This window comes from Streptopelia decaocto (assembly GCF_964273445.1).
Source record: "Streptopelia decaocto genome assembly, chromosome: 12".
NCBI lineage: Eukaryota > Metazoa > Chordata > Aves > Columbiformes > Columbidae > Streptopelia > Streptopelia decaocto.
The window spans coordinates 6,077,670-6,092,446 of NC_138667.1; positions in this window are offsets into that span (position 1 = coordinate 6,077,670).

Sequence of the window (14,777 nt, forward strand, 5' to 3'; positions counted from 1 at the left end):
TGTGAGATGTGATTAGCATAGTCCAGGCTGGTGGACAACGTGACAGACTTAAAGTGCAGATCGCTTCTCTGTTTTCATGGGCTGTCTGTACCTTTTCCCTGAAATCCCTCTGCTGTATATGTTAACAAGCTCTTTGGAGAAACTCTCTGGACTGTGAAGACAGTGCTGGAGAAGAGTAGCAGCTGGCTAGTTAAAGAGTTAGCTAAAATCATGGTGTGATTCTTTTAAGTCAGTGAGACATAATTAGGTTCCTGATAGCTCTGTGTTGGTGTTGAAGTGAATATTGGGTAGGAGGTGCGAGAAGAGGCAAATATTTATGATTATGAACCTTGCAGTTCCTAGGCTGGAAATAATAGAGCAGAGGGGATCCCTTATCGAGCTGCTGCTGCTGCTGAAGAGAAGCCCCGGGTTCCTGAAGATGCCTGCTGATGACTCAGGGATGTGGGATGGGGAATCTCACTGGGGTGCTGTTTCTCATTCTCTCGCGAAGTGCTTGCTTCAGCACGAGCTGAGAAAATGCTGATCTGGCCTTAAGAATGTGGGTACTTTCCTTTATAGCAATAAACAAGAACTGGCTAAAAGGGATTGATTCCTGTTTGGGCAATTGAATGAGAGAATATAGTAGGAGGACTCCCCTTTTTCAGTTCAGCTTGACATGTCAGCCACAGACTTTTCACAAACTCAGATACTGCTTTTCTCCTGTTTCTGTGTAAAAACACTATAATGCAATGCTCCTTCTTCTTGGAAGGTATATTAAAGTAGGGGGAGAGGAAGCAATTTGGTTCTGTTAGCGGGAGTCCTAATTTGTCTCAGAAGCTGCTCCACTTACAGTATCTGTTCCTTTGTGCTGTGAAAGTTCTCTGCTTTGTTCCCTTTTGCAATTTCTGTCTTTTGAGCCTGCCCGTGGGGAGGGAGCAGCCTCTGTTGGAATCACAAGAGCCGAAATGCACAGCTAAAATGGAACTTCAAGAAGTCCAGAATAGCTTAACCAGAGGTGACTGAGTGTCACACCTGCCTCTCTGCTTGCTCGTTGGTAACAATGATGCTCAAATCCCATTTTGAAAATCCTCTGGGTTTTAGCACGTCTTGCACTTTTCTGCTGTACTGAAGGCTTAACATTGCTCTGTTGCTGCAGTAGAGAAGTGTTTTTGTTATTAGAATACCTTTTGGCTAATGCTCCTCTCATTTTATATATATATGGAAAAAGCCTTGCCTTAGTCCTGGTTCGATTGATCAGATCTCCAAAGAGTCTTTTTTTGCATATTAAAGAAAACTGGACTTGAGTGTGTCTGGGGTAAAAAGAATCTGCACTACAATAAACTATATTTTTCCTTCTTTACGGTGGTAGCATTATTAAAGAAAGGATTTATTTTGATAACAATTTCAGTTAAGAGCTATCACGATAGCAATGGGCACAAATGAGATGAGAAGAAAGAACTGTGAGTTTTTAATTCTCAGCCCTGATTGTGGTTGCAGCGCTGGGTGCTGCTCTGGGGCCGGGCCAGCTGGGGCTTTTCTCATGGGAAGGACTGTCTCATAGCAAAGGGCTCTGAACCCAGGCTGGGGAGCGGGAGCTCCCACAGCCAAGCTCCCCATTCCTGCATTGGTGTAAAATAGCAGCTCTGCGTCTGCTGCAAAGCCTAAATTTACAGAAATGTCGGAAAAGAAACAATGGGGTTTTATGAAGCAGCAACTGCTTTTCTTACAAATAAATTCTGCTGACCTACAGTGCTTTGTTGTAGTTTCATAATTAAAGGAAATGAGTTGGGTTTTTTTGTTTTTAAGATGCAGACAGTGATTCTTTCAGTCATGCGCCCACCTGGATTTGGTTATAGCAGCCAATAATCAAATGTGCACCAGCCTCATTTGTGTGCCGGTGCAAGGACTGCGGTAGATAGCCAGCAAAAACAGTTCCACAGTTGCAAAATCTTCCTACCCAAAGGATTCATCAGAATTCAGCATCCGCCTGTCTGGAGATCTTATTGCTCTGCCTTGCCTTGCTCGTGAACCTAATGAGAGCTGGCAGTAATTTGAGCACTTCTGGTAGTGTTTGGGGAGGTGAGAGGTGGCTGAGAATAGATAAGAGTGAAGATGCTGGCAGTGACTTGGAGGGGGAAAATGCCTTCCACAATTATTTTCTTTCCTTGGGAGAAATTCTGTTACTTGCAGCCATAAAACCTCCTTCCTGGCAGGTGCTGTGAAAAGGTTTAAAATATAAAAAAGGCTCAGTCTTCCTCATGGGTCACCCACAACACAAATTAAATGGCCTGACTCAGAGAACTCATGGCAGGAGGAGGAGAGCTCCAGCGTTTCTTTCTCACGTGAGTGCACTGGGTTCTAAAGTAACAGCAGTGAATGATGTGATTTAAGCAGAGGTGGTATTCTGTAGCCAAAGGCTCGTTAGCACAGAAACTGAGGATGTAAGTGCCCAGTACTCTCCTAATGACTGTTTTCTGGGGGTTTCACTAGTCCCTCACAGCTCTGCGCTTCGGCAGCAGTGAGGAGGTGGCTGTGCGCTGGTGTTTCGGGTGCTGGCTGACAGGTGGCTTTGTGCTGCTGCGGGGTGACAGCAGAGCCCGCCGGGTTTGTGGGCTGGCACCCTGAGGTGGCTGCAGCCGCCACTCTGCTGTCCTGCCGGGGCTGGCAGCCACCCCTCGCTGTAAGATGCTGGTGGCTGCAGCCTGGCCCGATGGCCAGGGCCATCCCCGAGAGCCAGGTCCCAGTAGTGATGTTTTGTGTCCCCGTGTCCAGGGAGCGATGGCAGGGATGTCCCCTGGGCTGCTCGAACTGGAGGATGCTGCAGGCTTAGGTACCGTGTGTCAGAGCACTGAGAGCCTGGCTGGGGCTGGCAGGGAGTGAGCAACAAGGTCACCAGCTGGGGCTGGCAGGGAGCACAATGAGGTCACCAGTTAAAAATAAGGCTAGAGTGTGGTGTTTGTGGGGGAGGATCCTCCTAAAGCAGTGGCAGGAGCTGCTCGGAGGAGTAGGGGTGGATGCCAGCTGGTCCCAAAACCGAACAGCCTCCCCAGATCCCGTATTGTACTCCCTGTGCACCTCTCCACCCAGCTCCCAGGTGGTACCCTGAGTTCCCCGCTGTGTCACCCCAAGGATGGGCAGGATCGCTGCCATCATTCACCCCCAGACTGAGCACTGGCTGCCGGGAGTTCCCCGAATTATTTGTGTGTGAGCTGAAGCATCTCTGCTAGAAAGCACTGCTGCTGTCAATTGTAGAATTTGCAGCAGCAGGGACCCTGCCACTGGTTTGGCTGAACTGCTCCAGTTTTTATCCACCCTTGCTGTTAAAACCCCTCCCTTGTTTCTGACCTCAGCCTGCCGAGGGGGCTCTTGCTCTGCATTGGGGCTGGTGCAGGCTTCTGTGAAGGAGGCCTGGGGCAGCCATGGCCAGGTTTTTGGGACAAGTGACTTCTGTACAGCTGCTTGCTCCCTGCACGAGTTACCCAGGGTTAGTCTTGCATGGTGGGAGGGGGCTCCATGCATGCTGCAATTATTGTAAATTAAAATAAAATTACTGTGGGAGCAATTTTATTGTGGAGTTGAAGGCTTTAAATGAGGCAAATCTCGTGGGAAGGGTAATACCTTTAATTAGGTGCAGAAAACAAATTAGCTTTCAGGTACACAAGCCCTCCTTGACATCATTGTTACTGTTATTATCCCATATTGGTGCTATTAGAAATGAGGGCATTGCATTAGAGGGAAAGCACATTATGCAAGTGTTTAGACCTGCTGGTAACTGCTCTCTGCTGACATGTATTTGCTTAATGATATGTTGGAGTGAAAGCCAGCAGCAAGGACAAGAATCCAAGGGAGCTGGGAGTACTGAGCTCTGCCTGGTCTGGCCTTGCCTGGACTTCCTGGAGCTGCCCAACACCTCCCACCATGAGGAGAGCAAGGACCTGCTGGAGGTTCCTCTCGCCATGGTTTCAAGGACACCCCCAAATCTCTTCTTTTCTACCCAAACAGGGTCCTGACCACAGCACATTCCCAGACCGATTTCCCAGTGCCCTGGCTGGTCCCCGTGGATGTCTGCAGCCTCCAGAGCTGCCCTGGCTTCTTTACAAAAAAGTCAGGAGGTCTTTCTGCTCCTGCCCGTGCTGCAGGCAATGCCTCTTGCAGGTTTAAATGCAACTGGTCGTGTTCCCAGTGTCATGTGCTGTCCCTGGGGGGTGGCAGAGCCAGTTTTTCTGCTCTGACAGTGGGACTGGGGAGGAGACCGCAACACTCAAATACCCAGATCCTCTGTTGCTGCCAACCAGGCATCGAGGCGGCCACTCACCTTTTTCAGCTCCAGGTAAGGCGCTTCCCTGTGTCCCTCATGTCACCGAGGGGATTTACAGACTCTCATGATCAGTTTTCTGGGCTGGAAAAGAAGAGCAGGAGGGCAGGGTGAAGCAGAGGGTGCAGCAGGAGCATCCCTGGGACAACTGGTGCTCTGTGAGGTCTTGGGGATGGGAATCGGGCATCGTTCCTGAGCCTTGTGAGAAGGACTTCAGTCCCCTGGGTGAGATGGGAGTGGGCACAACCACCACAACCCATCATGTCTGGCAGGTAAGGCATCTAGGCTACCATACCTGGTGGGGTATGAATACAAAGGTGTGCTGTGCTAGCCACAGGTCTGATCCACGTGCACCTCGCGTGTTGCTCGGCTATCAAGAAAAAATTAGAGCTTGTCAGCGTGGACAACAGAGCTGGTTTGCTTGCCCAGGCTTTAGGTAACCAGCGCATCTGGGGCAGGGAGAGCTGCCTGCCTGGAATGGGGCTCTGAAGGAACAGGCAGAACTGGATCTGCTAGTCTGGGATGGGACGGGAAAAAGAGCCATCATCAGAGCCACCACCCAAGGTCTGAGCTGCATAGGGTGCTGGGTGACACCCCTGGACAGGAGCATGGCAGAGCCCCGGGGGTAGGGAAGCCCACCCCATGTCTTGGAAATCCGCTGGCTTGGTCCCCAGGGACAGGGTTACCAGCGCGGTGGGGAATTAAAGGGTTGTCACCACCCATGGTGGCATTTCTTAGCATGTGTTGGGGCAGCGCTACCCTTTCCCAATCCTGCCTGCTGGGCTTTGATCGGGTTGCCCATCTCCTAGTGCAAAGCTTGAAGTCCACCTCTGTGTACCTTTGTGCCTTTCCTGTCTGCTAACCCCACACAGTGAAGGCACAAGGCAGGGACATCCCCACAGATTTGGGACTGGGCACATGCCACAGTAATAATGGAGCAGCTTTGGTGTTCAGGACTTGGGGCATCAGCTACACCTTCTGCACCTTCCCACGATCTGCTTTTCTTTTGTTAACATTTGATTATTTTTAATGATTTTAGATTAAAAGGTAATTATTTTCAATTAGCAGTTGCACTTCTTAATTACAGAAATGAATTAGATTACTGTTCATTATTAATTAGATTTTAACTTTGCACTGATTACGCCTTTTACCAACCACTTCCCTCACTTCTGCTCTCCCCTGATGCTGCCCCAAACCCCGCTGCTTCCCACTGCCCTGCAGCATCCCCAGGGTTTTCAAACCTGCTTAGAAAATACAAATCAATGATATGGGCTCAGAGGCTGCCACTGGCTCTTTTAAAAGCTCAAATACCAGCCAGATGATGTCATTTTTTTTGGCCATAAAAACATTAAAAGAAAGCATTAACGTCCTGCCTCCCTCCATCAGTGGCTGGAAGATAAACCGTTCCCTAATTACCTGCTGCGGTAACGACCCTGCCCTTCCCTGCGAGCAGAAGGGACCCCATCCCTCACCCCCGCTGCCCTTCCTCTGCCCCGTTGTGCCATTTCTGTATGAGAGGGAGGGTTTGACCTGCCTGAGCTGTTTCATGGATTTGGGTTCTGCTATTCTGAAAGAAATTGCTCTTCTTTTATCTGTCACCTTTCGAGCACCCGATCAATGCTGAGTTTTCTTGCCATTGCCCTCAGCTTCTCTTCTGCTGCCTCCACTTCCCTCCCTGCCATCCCTCTTTCTGCTGTGGATTCCTGAGAGTCCCAACGCCTGCTCTCTATTGATTCACTCTCAGGTAATTTTAAGTATTTCTGTAATGTTTCACCTCCTCACAGCAGAAAGGTGAAGGCATCCCTGCACATTTGCCCTGAGGTTTCTCTGTCTGCCTCCATCTCTGCACAAAGTCTGATTTTTATTATTTTATTTTATTTTATTTTATTTTATTTTATTTTATTTTATTTTATTTTATTTTATTTTATTTTATTTTATTTTATTTTATTTTATATTTTTCTGGAGACCGCTACTACTTTAGCCCTTTACCTGCTGTTTTGTGTGTTAGGAGGTGCACAGGGCATCTTCTCCCATGGAGAAGAAAAATCTGAATGGTGGGGTCCATGGAGATGTCTTCATCCTCGCAAAGCTCACCTTACTCCACCCTCCAGTTGCTCCTTTAGGTCTCCTCTGTGTTGTAGGTTCGAGAGTCTCGTGCCCCAGAGCCCTTTGGCTGTGGTGAAATGTCGACAATCCTGAAATGTGAGTGTTTGGTGTGAACCTGGGGGACGTGCTGGGTTTGCGTGTGCTGGATGCTGCATGTGAGCAAAGAATCTCCCTCTGTGCCCTGCTGTAGGGTTTGGACGGGAAGATAAGGAGACAGAGGAGAAGGAGAAAGAAAAGGACAAGGAAGAAGAGAAGGAAGAAGAGAAGGAAGAAGAGAAGGAAGAAGAGAAGGAAGAAGAGAAGGAAAAGACTGAGGGAGAAAAAGAGAAGGACAAGAAGAAGAGGAAGAAGAAGGAAAAGGTAGGGGAATGATGGACTTTTCTGCAAAGCAGTTGCCAGAGGGTTTCCAGCCCTGAAATCCCCAGCGTGGTGCTCAGGGTGAGCCCAGCACTTCCCAAACCTTCTGATACTGGGGGCTGTGCTGGGGACCCCCTGGACCAACTGTGCAGTGTCTGTGGGGCACCCAGCACCCCAAGCACCCACTGCCCAGCATGCGGTGGTATGGGACCAGCTCCTGCCAGGAGGATCGGTGTCCCAGGAGGAGACAGGCAGCTTCACAGTAGGGCCACCTCTGCAGGTGGGCACAGCGTGGTGAGGACATGAACGACCCAGGTTGGAGCTGACCCCCATGAGGAAGGATGCTTGGCACAGGCAGGCACGGGCAGCGGCCATGGTTTGTAGGGTGTTAGAAAGCACCAGCCCCAACTGATGGGCATCCTGGCTGTGAAGGGAAGCTGTGTCTGACCCACAGCAACATCACACCTCTGGCAGATGGAGCTGTGCCGTGCACAGCCTAGAAATTACAGTGTGTATGTTTTCCATTGAGAGATAGCTTTCTCTTTGCTCCCAATATTCCTAGTTAGTTCTCCCTCCTTCTTCTATTCCAACCCAGATGAGACACTGCCGTGGACAGCAATGCTGTCTGCACCGCTCACATCCCGGAATCCTTGCTCTTGGCTCTGGAGATCTCTGCAGGGCCATGGGCACACATGGGTCCGCAGCAGCTCTAGCGGTGCAGAGCCTGGCCTAAGACACCCACAAGGCCAGACATCTCGCTCACTCGATGATCTAGCTCAAACAGCAAATGGGGTGTCGGGGTCCCTTGTGATGCTTGTCCTTCTCTCTTTGCCCCTGTAGAGAGCTGGGGAAGAGGACAAGAGGAGCAGCAGCAGCTCTGACAGCGACTCGGAGGAGGTAACACCACCAACAGCTCCGTGCTGGGACCTGGCTGGCCCAAGGGATTTGCACCTGCAAACCCCTGTGTGGGTGATGGTTGCAGGTGCTATTAAATTCCTACAGGTACCAGGTGATGGAAAACAAAACATGCAGCACTCCCCTCACATGGCATCCCTTTTCTTTTTGTTCTTGCCCCAGGATCATAGCAGTGAAAAGAGCAATGAGAAGGAAGACAAAGATTAGCCTTTCCACGCTGGAGTGGCAGCGCTTGTCCTGGGCATGCTGAGGAGGTGGGGATGCAAACGGCAGCACACACTGGAGGGGGCCTGGGCCACTTTTAGCTAAATAAAGGTGTTTGCAGGCTCCAAAGAGAAATGCTATTTATTCATCCATCCAGTCACGCTGCCTACCCTGTGCTATCTGTCCGTCCTGCAAAGGAAACAGCCAAGGAACAGCAATAGGTGAGGAGCCGGGATCTGGGTGAGCACAGGCAGGTTTTGTTCAAGACCGTGAAAGAGGCTGGATGGAAATCCAGGAGCTCTGGTCACTTGGCTTTGCACAGTCCCCCCAACATTAGGTAGTACCAATATCCTCCCTGTCCCTTCCATCCCACTTGCTATGGGGTGGAGCAGCCTGAGCCTGTGCTGAACTGTTACAAACGCTTGTGATTTCAAATTTACCAAAAACATATGAAAAGTGGATCGGGGTGGCGGGGGGGGAAGCAAAACCCCTTTCCTTTTGTGCAGTGAAGCCCCCAGCACAGGGGCGCAGCCGGCAGCCCCCACCCCACCTCAGCCCTCCTGGGACTGGAACCGGTCGCAGCACCAGGAAAAAGGGGACCAAAAAATTGGGAAAAATGAGCTGGCACCGCCATCTACCGGGGATGGGACGTGTGACAGCGGGTCCCCGCGTTTCATAACAGCTCGGCTGTTTTGTAAGGGCCGGGGACAGGTCCAACATGGACCTGGGATGCGGAGATGGCGCCCAACACCTGCACCCACCACTGCTGCTGGCAGCGTTAAGCTCAGCCTAAAAGTCTCACCGTCTATAAACACTTGAGCGCAAACTTGAGCACAAGCTCTCCCTGCCGCATCACTGCCTTGATTTGTTTTCCTTAAGGTTTTTTATTTTTAAGGGTATTTTCCTGAGTAATGCAGATTTCAGACAAACTCGAGTTAAAGAGTCAACACCGTGCAGGATTTTACTCAAAACCAGAGAATGTGGCTTTCAATGTTGTTTTTATGGAACAAATGCAGCCAGCTCTTGTATAATCAAAACAAACATCAGGAAAGATGCTGAGAAATGTTGTCTTAATTATCCAGCACAAAGATTAAAGGGAAAACACAAAGACAGGAAAAATGAACAACCCCAAAAGCTAAACTGGATTTTAATGTGCTGGTTTGGCTTCAGCTGGGAAAGACCAAGTCTAAGTAAGTGTCTTATTGCTGTGTGAACAAGGGTGCCTTAATCTAAAATAACCTCATGTAGAGTTATTTTCCATATTTCACACTCCCCTTAGTGCAAGTATGCAGGACTGTTGTGCAAGATACAACCTAGTTACAAACAGTATATGGAGATGTGGCATTTTGCAGTCCCCTTAGGCCATTCTCCCACAGGATGGGAAACTGTTGGAATAAATTCTGTGTCTGGACACGAAAAGGGAAGGCCCTGCCTTTGCTTTTTAACTTAAAGGTTGGAAACTTTTCAAGCACGCTGTGCCAGGCTCTGTTTTCTTAGGTCAAGCATGTCTGTAGATGCTCAGTTGGAGCTGAGAGTTGTTGCATCTCACTGGAGTGAGATTCTGCTTTTCAGCTGATGACAGAAATCTCACCTAATAAGATAAAAAGCCCTAAAATTGTTTTCTGCACCCATCTCCAGAAGTGGGTGAAGCTCACAAACGACTGTCTGCAGCTGACCCCACTAGTATGTCCACACAGTTCCCAAATCCCAGCACTTTTATGTCCTTGGAGCCAGTGTTGGGTATATCCTGTGCTGCTGGGTGATGGCGAGCGCTTAGCCAGGCCAAGTTTTACTGTTTGCTGCTTGTGTTTTACAGTCTCTGCTTTGGGCCGCTGCGCTCTGTGCAAATATAACGTGAGCAGCCAGATTCCTGTGGCACAAGTGCAAAAAGCAAAACACACCCCAGGACCAGCTGTGAGAACATCCAGGCGTCTCCTCCAGCAGCCGAGAGGTTCTGTCCTGCCTTTGGCACCTCGCCCTGCACGTAGCTCGCTCCCCTCTGTGCCCCTGTGCTGCCTCGATTCAAACCGGTCAAGTTTCCCCAGAACGCTGCAGGGGTGAAACCGTTTCATATTATCTGGTGTCCTTTAGTACTGGTTTCATCTCAGCCGTGGTTTGAAGCCAAGCAATGTGAATGGGCCTAACAGCACAGGCATTCACACCAGCTGTGTGGATTAGGGCTCTACAAACACTTAGTGGAGGAGGCAAAAAGCAGGTGGAACATTTGGCTTTTGGGGATGCTGGGGCCCCTCAGCCACAGGGAGCTGGGCCTCTTCCAGCACAACCGGGGTGCGCTGGGATGAGCGTTTACCCACAGACGTGACAGCCGGCAGCTCCCCAAGTGCTGCTGGGCACAATGTCTGACTGCATCGGGGTGTTTAACCACCTCAGTTGCTTGAAACATCTGCACAGTTCAACTTGGAACTCCTTGGAGCTGATGTGCCCTCAACTGGCCGGGAGAGGAGCGTGGGCTGCGCTGTGCTGAACACCCATCGCATCAGGCTCTGGAGGGGTGGAGTAGGGAGACTAGCGAGAGAAACTGGCAGCCGTAGAGTTACTTAAGCAAGTCTTGTTTACACACATTTACTCCTCTTTATATAATGACGTTGGCTGGTCCTCAGGGAGCAGGAGGGGTTGTGCTGCCCTGCTCACGGCATCTGGGGATACCTGCAGGGACTGCGCATGGCATACAGCCGTCTGGTGCCTTGTAGCAGCAGAGATGCCAAGAGACTTAGGCACACGTAAAGAACTGATTTCCATACCATTTTATGCAGAGGTGCCCCCACATTAAGGCATTTTTCTGTGAACGTCAACAATTTCAGAACAGGAAGGGTAGGCATTTATTTTGTGATGAAAGTTTGCATCTTGCTGTGCTCAGTAAACCCTGGTGTTTTATTTTATAAAGTGTCCTGTAAGGGAAATGAGCCTCTCAAAGGTAGAGACAAAAAAGAAATCTTTCCTCTGTTCCCAAGTGACCTTCTTCATGGAAAAATTCAAGCTGCTTTTTCATTCCACTAAAAATGGAAACAGTTAGAAATCTTGACTTTCCCAGAAAAGCTGATTCCTGCAGCCCTGCTTACAATCTGCTAATCTCTGCAAAGCGCCAGGCAGAGGTTTCCTATGAAATGACTCTTCTACTTTTGCACTGAATAAAAAGAAAAGTTAAACCCCAAAAATACGTAAGTCTTGCAAGTGAAGGGTGTTTTGGAAGGTCTAGCAGAGCACTCACACTCACTCCTCTGTGGGCTGTGTCCTTCTGCAGCTTGTCCCCTCATTCTGAAAATCCATAAATTAAGACTTTTTGCCTTGTTAACTAGCAGCTGAAAGTTATAGCTGAGCTTTATTCACTGAATGTCTTGGGATTCATTTTCATAAAAATTGTTCAAAGGACACACAACTATCACAGCACCTGTCTCTCCCTTGCAAAGCTTTCCAGGACTTCTGCCTTGACTCTTTCAGAAGAGCAGATCAAGCTCTTTACTCCCCAAACCTTACCCCATTACATTCCTAAAATCCACACAGAAATGGTGCTAAGCTTCTTGCAAAGGAAAACCTACAATTTGCTCCAGCAGATCCACCGGGACAGGTTTCTGGGTGAAAGATCTTCCGCTGAGTACTAGCAACTTGACCTCTTTAAAAGCCATGACGTCCGCATGTTATGAAAGGGTGAGCTGGCGACGGGGATGATGACTCAGTTACCCAACCACGATTCACCTGCCGTCCAAAGTGCAGCGAGAGGTGGAAGTGAAACAGCCCGTGGTGAAAAAAAAAGGGCACAGCCAGAAACACTTGTCCTCTCCCTGAGCAGAGAGCTCTGCCCCGGCCACCGCCGCTGCAGCCAGCCAGGGAGCCTACAGGCAGCTCCTTATAGTTATGGTAGAGACACAGCCCTGCTCATCCTGCCTGAAATCCAGCCCAGTGCTTGTATTTAGTGCATCACACCAGCTGGCTGTGGGGAAGAGGGGCCGATTCAAGGCGTTTTGTTCTCCTCCGTGGTCAGACATGGGTCTTAGGCCGAACTTAAGCCACTCACTGGCTTTGCAGAAGGTCTTTTGCCCTCACGTAAGGAGGACACTGAATTACCATGCTGGTGCTGGTGGAGATGCTGGAATTGAAGGAATAAAGACTAAGGCAGGGCAGAAGATGAGCAAGTGACACACAAAAGCTCATCCAGCAAAACATTTGTACAGGAGCCAACACCAAGAGCAGAAAGCGAAGGAAAGATCTGCAGCCCCCTGGCAGCACAGTGCAGCTGGGGAGCGCTCACCCGCAGCTCTTGGCGTGCACGGAGGGGATGCTCAGCTGCAGGACCTCCCAGCTTGTTCATGCTTGCCATGCACCCAGACAACAACTGCGAGGATGCAGCTCCCTGTGGACACCAACACCTTTGGAAGTGGTGGAGCTTGCTGCAATGTAAAGGTGATGTCCGCAGAAAGTGTCCTTATGGCTTTTCCTTCTCCAATCACTCAGTTATGTTATCCATGCCCTTATGCACATTGCAATTAGACAGTGCTAAATGAGCCATATTAACTTTCAGCCCCTCTATAGGATCTCCTACAGACAGAGGATCATCAGCTACCCTTGAAACACCAATGAAACAATTGCAATGCATCAAGGCAAACTTATAGCACCCTGCACCACAGACCATGGTCTTGTCACCCATCCAAGGGCTTCCCCCCAGATGATGGGGACAATTCTGACCTTGCTTTTAGCTGTACTCCCTTCTCAGGAGTATGTGACTTGTACCTGACTGCCCACGGAAAAGGATATCTCCATGCATTCATTTTATGTGAAACTTGCTTCCAAGACTGAGTGATAATGTTCTGCCAACCTCTTTGCCATGATGTTTGGTCCAGGAGAGTAAAATGAGTCAGATACGGATCTGGGCTCTCCCTCTGTGACGCTCCAGTTTCCAGGAGTTCAAGCATAAGCCCAGTTACATGAGCAACGAGGTAATGTTACATCGCAGCTCTGTGTCCTGGCAATCCATGTGACTGTCAACTCATTTCTCTGGGAATGACGATGCCACAGGCAAAGCCTGTATGACTCAGAAGGGAAAAGATGAAAGTTTTCTTTAATTCCCCAACCGTGTTTACATCTAATCCTCTTTACTAAGATCCAGGGTCTCTCTGAGCAATCAAGCAGCAGAGTTGCAGGACCCAGGAACAACAACATGTAATTTAGATGATTGCTCCCTGCCTAACGCATAGTCAGCACAGTGCAGACCTCAAATACCAAACTGCTTGCCTCTGCGTAAGAGAAAACCAGGCACGGAGCAGCTCCCCTTATTGCATACAAAGACCTGAAAGAAAACATGCTTGTTATAAAAGACGAGCTGTGACTGCAGACGAAGGGTCTCCCACACCACCTGCTTCCACTTCCTTTTGCTTCACTTACCAGGAGAAGCTTTGAAACACATGTGGCAAATGGAGAAACCTGGTGGTTGAATAACATCCTGGATCTAGAAATAATATGATGCAAAGAAAGCAAAAATTCCAGGAAGCTGATGTGTTTGTTGACAGGCTGGGAGGGGTATGATGCAAATGACTCCCTGCGTGTTATTTGCACATACTGAGGTATAAAAATAATTCCTTAGCCCAAGTCTCAAGGCTTGCAGCCAAGCCAGGATCCAGGCAGAGTGCTGCTGAAAGGGTGCTGCAAGCCACAGGTTTTGCACAGCTGCTGAGGCTGGATTTGGCCCTGGCTCTTCACTTGATCACCCAAGCAGAAAAAAACAACGCGGGGGCTGATCCTGGGCAGGCTGCACTGGCTCTTGCACATCTGTGCCACATCAGCCCCACATGGCCCTTGCTGATGACACCACTCCTCCTCCTCCTCAGCTGGGATGCCCACGCTTTCATCCTTCCCATGCTTTTGAAACAGGGAAACTAGTTTTACCTCTGTGCAACAGGACTTTCAGGTCTGATGATGGCAGTGTCATGAGCTCAGGAGGAGACTGGTAGGCAGAGCGGGGATAGCTGTGAGTAAAAGGGGTCAGGACATTCTCGGTCCATATTCCTGTTTTAGCAAGTGCCTCCAGTGCCTCTGCAGACACCCTGAGGAGCACACGGGTCTCTTCCCTCTGCACAGAAAAGGCACCACTGGGCAGGCACTGTCACCTCTGAGCCACTCCTTAATCCCTAGTGTGTCAAAATCAAATGCCAATGCTTGCAACAAATATTTCTGCTGGTGTGAAATCCCTGATCCCCATGTTACGCTGTCAACAGTCTGGACCACATTAATGAGGCTGTACTCGAGCTGAAGCACAAGCTGCGCGTGTGGCTGGGAGCCAAGGAAGAGCTGTTTTGCCCTGCAGCAACACCTGGAACTCCTCACCCCGTGCTGACCTTGGGCTGTTTCCCACCTTTAAAGTAAAAAAAAAAAACAACAAACCAAAACAACCTATAAAGTAAATCCTGTCGTGCTTTGCAAATAGCTCCCGAACATCGTGTAATCTGTTTTGCGTTACGCAAAAAGGGAAGTCCTCATGTGGCCAGCAGAGTGGTTAACATTAAGCATTTAAAGCTTTTTTTTTTTCTCCCAGTTATGTACTGGGTCAGCACAAACACACTAGTGACAAGCAAAAGCATTTGGAGTTCAGAACCAGCTCAGCTCTGGATGGAATGAAGACAACAAATAGTCCTTGTGCTGGCGCTAACAAAGCCTGGTTTCCAACAGACTCATGAGTTGTGATTGATCAGTTTTTAACTGCATTATGCAAAGGTAGCAGAACTTACTTACCACTTACAAGGCACTGGAGAGCCCAGACATGTGAGAATGGTCGTGGTGTGAATCAGGAGGCGAGGAAAAGAACGAGGCAGGTCCCAGGGAACAGCCCGGTGTCTCCTGGAGGAGCCAGCTGGGGTGATGGAAGAGTCTTACCTGACACCGGCTCCCCGTG